This window comes from Myotis lucifugus, unplaced genomic scaffold (genome assembly GCF_000147115.1).
Source record: "Myotis lucifugus unplaced genomic scaffold, Myoluc2.0 scaffold_115, whole genome shotgun sequence".
NCBI lineage: Eukaryota > Metazoa > Chordata > Mammalia > Chiroptera > Vespertilionidae > Myotis > Myotis lucifugus.
This window is the reverse complement of record NW_005871163.1, coordinates 3,364,846-3,370,575: the sequence shown is the minus strand read 5'-3', so window position 1 is coordinate 3,370,575 and position 5,730 is coordinate 3,364,846. Positions and strand designations below refer to the sequence as shown.

At 46.0% G+C, this 5,730-nt stretch overlaps 1 long non-coding RNA gene across 6 annotated transcripts in view; it reads left to right on the top strand.

The window, feature by feature from the left end:
* The first annotated feature begins 1,399 nt into the window (after nucleotides 1-1,399).
* LOC111826964 overlaps nucleotides 1,400-5,730 on the top strand; it is a 26,405-nt gene continuing 22,074 nt past the window's right edge. For 4 of the 6 annotated variants that reach the window (XR_002830421.1, XR_002830416.1, XR_002830420.1 and 1 more), the window contains exons 1-3: nucleotides 1,400-1,937; nucleotides 3,879-4,051; nucleotides 4,346-4,444. This is a non-coding gene — a long non-coding RNA (uncharacterized LOC111826964). The remainder of the gene's footprint in view (nucleotides 1,938-3,878; nucleotides 4,052-4,345; nucleotides 4,445-5,730) is intronic. The other 2 variants (XR_002830417.1, XR_002830418.1) reach the window with 2 other exon arrangements.

The window sequence follows — 5,730 nt, the reverse complement described above, 5'->3', positions numbered from 1 at the left end:
AATAAAAAAAGTAACCCACAGTGTCAGGGTTTCTGTTCGTGGGCCTACAGGAATCACTCTGTGGGGGGGTGGGACGCGGCAGCCGCCCGCGGGTCCGGGCCAGGGAGCTATGAGCGTCAGGCCTGTCCGTGGTCCCGGGCTCCGGCCGCGCTCCGCGAACCTAACGGGCCCAGGCTGCGCCGCCGGCCGTAGGCTCCGCACTGGACCCGCGGCGCCCGGGTCGGCCCGGCGGGATGTGCCCGGCCAGGAAGCCCCTCGGGCGGAGGCCGCGGAGAGGGGGTGCGGCCGCTGGTCGCTAGGCCACCGTCCTCTGCTCTTTTGGGCACTAAACACAATGTTATTAGTTAAACTGTAACCTGTGCCAGCGGTTAGGAAAGAGGCTCCTATACGCGAGCATCCGGCTTCCAAGGCACCGGCTGCCAAGCGCTTCGTGGGTGAAGCTGTGCCTGGGGCTGGCTTTGCCCTGGGAAAGTTTCTCGGCGCGATTCGCTGCCAGGTCGCTGCCACGCTCCGTCACTAGCGGCTCCTTCCTGTCCCCGAGGCACAAAGACTCCAGGCTGGGGTCACCGATAGAAAGTATTCTGATGCGGAGGACAAGCTTGAGGGATGAGTGTGAGGGAATGTGATCGACAGCTAGGAAACCAGGGAGATGCTTGACCAGAAAATGGCCCTAGATAGGCGTTCTTAATCACCTGTTTCTCTGTTTGCAAAAATAAAATGTCTAATACACATTTTGGAAAATGCAGAAAAACAGAAAATTAAGATTATTATGCAGAGATAAACATATTAAACATTTCGACCTATGTCCTTTCAAACATTTCTTATTCACTTACAAAGAGGCTTGTTTGGGGTTTTGTTTAACATAATGGATATCTTGTGCATATTCCTTTTTAGACTTCATCTCCCCCACACTTACTGTATAATGAACATTGTTCCATGTTACTACACATTTTCCTAATTATGACTTTTAACTAGAGGCCTGGTGCACAAAATTTCGTGCACTGGGGGGGATCCCTCAGCCCAGCCTGTGCTCCCCTCTCACAGTCTCGGACCCCTCCAGGGATGTCCGGCTGCCAGGGGATGTCTGTGGGTAGAAGGCCTAAGCTGGCAGGCGGGCAGGCGGACATCCCTCTCACAGTCCAGGACCCCTTGCTCCTTACTGCCCACCTGCAGCTGAGGCCAGAGAGGCTCCCACCACTGCAGCTGCACTCACCAGCAGTGAGCCCAGCTTCTGGCTGAGAGGCACTCCCCCTGTGGGAGCACACTGACCACCAGGGGGCAGCTCCTGCATTGAGTGTCTGCCCCCTGGTGGTCAGTGCACCTTATAGTGTCCAGTGGTTCCACCATTTGGTCGATTTGCATATTAGGGTTTTATTATATAGGATAGGCATGTAGTAGTCATCGTATGAATATATATCCTCCTTTCATCCATATGCTAAATTGGAATTATGTTTGGGTTTTTAAATATTTATTATCTTAAATAATAAATATTTTCAGACAGATAAGTATATAGAATAATACAATTGAGTAGGCAGAATAGTGGGCCCCAAAGTCTTCAATGTCCTAATCCCCAAGACTTACAGTTACATGGCAAGTTGAATTAAGGTTACAAACTACCTGACTTTAAACCAGGAAAATTATGCTTGGTTACCCAGGTAGGGCCAATGTAATCACAAGAGTCCTTAAAAGTGGAAGAAAAAGACAGAAAAAAAAGAATTAAAAAGAAAAAAGCTGTGATGATGAAGAAGGGTCTGGGAGACGCTATGTTGCTGGCTTTGAAGATGGAAGAAGGGACATGGGCCAAGGAATGTGAGCAGCCTCCAGAAGCTGGAAAAGGCAAGGAAATGGACTCTCTCCAAGAGCCTCCAGGGGGGACTCATTGCTGCCAGCCCCTCAATGTTAACAGTGAGACCCGGGGCAGACTGAACCACAGAACTGTAAGATAACAAATTTGCGTCGTTTTAAGCCACTCACTTTATGGTAATTTGTTATAGCAACAATAGAAAACAAATACAATAATGAAGACCCATGTACCCATCACCCAACTCTGTCATATCTTTTTTTAAAATATATTTTATTGATTTTTTACAGAGAGGAAGGGAGAGGGATAGAGAGTTAGAAACATCGATCAGCTGCCCTGCACACTCCCTACTGGGGATGTGACCACAACCAAGGTACATGCCCTTGACCGGAATCGAACCTGGGACCCTTGAGTCCGCAGGCTGACGCTCTATCCACTGAGCCAAACCGGTTAGGGCCCAACTCTGTTATATCTTAACAGTCAGTACAACTGACCCCCAAGTTTTTGCTATTAAAATAACACTGTGGTAAACATTCCTGTAGATTAGTCTTTGTGCACATCCTTGATTATGTTCTTAGGATAAATTTCTAGAAGAGGAATTGCTGAGTGAAAAGTTATGCAATATTAACAATAAAATGGTTTACAATATTAACTACCAAATTACCTTCCAGAAAAGTCAAACCAATTTACATTCCAGATGGATTGAAATGCCCCCTTTTTTGCACCCTTGGCAATATTGGATATTATGTTTTTCCCTATCTCAGTCAATCCAGAAAAACTATATGGTGTTTTGTTATATTTCACTGTTGCATTAATTAATATTTTCCATATGCTTATTTCTCATTAGCAGTTTTCTGTTGGGCTCATCATTTATTTCCTCCTTATGTGTTCTTCTGTATTAAGGATATTAACCAAATATTTTCCCAATTTTTTTCTATTAATTTTATACTATTAATTTTATTTTTGTGTGATTTAAAAATCATACAGTAAATTTTAATTGTGTATACACACACACACACACACACACACTGTATAATGCAGGCATACCTCGTTTTATTGCATCTTGCTTTATTGTGTATCACAGATGTCACATGTTTTACAAATGTAAGGCAAGACTCTCCACCAGCAAAAGGATTACGTCTCTCTTTAATGCAATGCTTGCTTTATTACAGTGGTCTGGAACCAAACCCGAAATATCTCCAGGGTATGCTGTATATTTTAAACCTATTGGGTTTTCCTTTTTAAGACAGGCCTTGGCCACCTTAGAATTGGCTAAACATTTGCCTATATTTTCTTCTAATTTTTTTGTTGCGATATTTAGTCTTTAACTTTTTAATTAACCTGGAATTTATTTTGGCGCTTGATGGTTTCAGAACAACTTCTAATGATCAGGCCTAGTTATTGCTTCAGTTCCTTAACCAATGCCCAGTACAGTGTGGAAACCCTCCAACTTCTGAGAAACTGTGGTAACCTGAGAAATAAAACTCTCAAAACCTGAACTATGTTTATAACTCTGCCTTGGTAGCCTATTCTCAGGCATCCTGCAGGAGGAGCTCCCACCTGCTTCCCAAAGAACCATGAAAATCCAGCTGGAGTTCTGTGTACTGCCTGAGAACTCTCCAGCTGTTCTCTCTGGCCAGGTCTGGGAAGGTGCTGCTGAACTCCCAGTCAGCACCTGGTTCGCTTCACCTCAGAAGTGCAGTCATCTCCTCTCCTTTCCCCCTTTACCAACACCAGGCACTGGGAAAACTCACAGGTGTTTAGGATAAGCCATAAGCGGGAGCTCTACTCGTGCTAAATTTCAAGCCGGCCAAGACTGGTTCTAAATAGGTCAGATCCCACTTTTCCCTGGGTTAGAGTTCCTCAGGCTTGTAGCTTTCTTTTCCCAGAAAGATGGTCAGAGGTTTTGTTTTTAAGAAACTTGGGGTGTGAGGTGGGGGCCTAAATAACTTTTCACACTCCTGCCTTTCTGAGTATTTTTTTTTTCCTGAGAAGCTCAGAGAAATCGGTGTCATCAGCAAACTATAACAAGGCTGCATTCTTTTTTTTCTTCCTTCTATTGTCCACCTGTTGGCAGGTTTCAAAGCACATGTAACTTATTCTCAACACATTCCTGAAATCAGCAGCAACTTCTGAAAGTCTACATCTTCTCTACACACCAGTTCAACAGGGTCACAACCATTGTCCCAAAAGCTCCATTGCAGGGGTTCAGATCCATCTGTCATTCATGAAGACGTTTGACACTCTCAGGTAAGCGCCCACCTATCAGGGGTAAGAGTCTCAGATGCAGACTGTGCTGTCCTTTTCTTTACCTTCCATACCAACTTAATTTCTGACTGAGGCTGAGCCCTTATTGGGATGGTGCTATAGACTGAATGTTGATGCCCCCCCACCCCCAAGTTCAAATGCTGAATACTAACCCCCAATATGATGATATTGGGAGGTGGGGCCTTTGGGAGGTGGTTAGGTCACCAGGGTGGAGCCCATCAATGGGATTAGTGCCCTTACATGAGGCCCCAGAGCACTCCCTTCCGCCATGTAAAGACAGTGAGAAGACTGCCATCTTTGAACAAGGAGGATGGTTCTCTCCAGACACCAACTCTGCTGATGCCCTTGATCTTGGACTTCCCAGCCTCCATAAATGTGAGAAATAAATATCTGTTGTTTAAACCACCCAATCTGTGCCCAGAAGGCTGACTTTGATGGGCTACAGCAGCTGGGTTCTCTTGCCCTCTGGTTTCTAGTTGGGTTAGGCCGAAGGGAGGCATCAGTAGGAAATCACAGGGTGGGAGAAGAGCTGTATTGGATAATTTATTCCCCTAGATTTATCCTTGATGATCCATTTTCTCCCAAGTGGCTGTGTTTCTCTACAAATAACAGTTGCTTCAGGTGTCCCTTTCCCACAGCTCTCATGGGATTCCAGTCACTACTCCCTCCCCTTCGGCCTGAGAGGTGGTGCCTCCAAATGTTTTGTTGGTTTCTGTTAACCCCGCCCCAACCTTGTAAATAGTCCCCGTATGGCTGAATGGGCCACCTGTAATCTGCCAGAACCTGGACATGGGGATCCCCTGCTGGGATGCGCTCCTTTTTATTTGAGCCTGGAAGGCTTTGCAGAGGCGCTTCATCTGCTCCTCAGTCATCAGTTTAACCAGGTTACCCCAGGGATGTCATTGTCCCTGCCTGTGGAACCCTTTGGGTTTAACAGGTCATGGCTTGAGATGAATATGGGAATATTAAGGGGGACCGCCTAGAGTCCTAGCCATGCAGATCTTTGCCACTCTGTGGACCAGCAGCACTGGGAAAACCTAGGAACTTTTTGGAAACACAGACCTTCTGAGTCAGAATCTGCATTTTAACAAGATGCCCTGGTGATTGGTGTGCACATCCCAGTGTGAGAAGTACTGGCCTAGATACACCACACTGCCATCCCCCTGGAGTCCTCCTACCGACACCTGTGGGGCTGTCAGGAAGCCAGAATCCAGATTCCTACTACTCCAGGGTAACAACTCAAGGCTATTTTTTTAAACTGGAGCAAGGAAGCTCCCCCTTTCCCCTGCTTCTCCAAGATATTTTGTTCATTACAGCAAATCTCATTCTCTCTTACTGTGTCTAGGAATCCTGTAAGTCAGTGATACTCCAACTTGGTTGCACATTAGAACCACCAAAGGAACATCCTAGGCCAACTAAATTAGAGTATTTGGGGATGGGACCCAGGCAGCAGAGCTTTTAAAACTCCCCAGGTGGTATCATGAGGAGCCAAGTTGAGAACTACTGCTCTAAGTTCTCCTGAGGCCTCAAATTTTCAAAAGCAAATCCCAGGAAGAACTACAGGCTGTTCCTGCTTCAAGGTAGAGATAGGAAAAATGCATAGGGGAAGAAAAAACATAAAGGATCCAGCCTCAGTAGTCAGGTGAGATCTCCCAGCATTG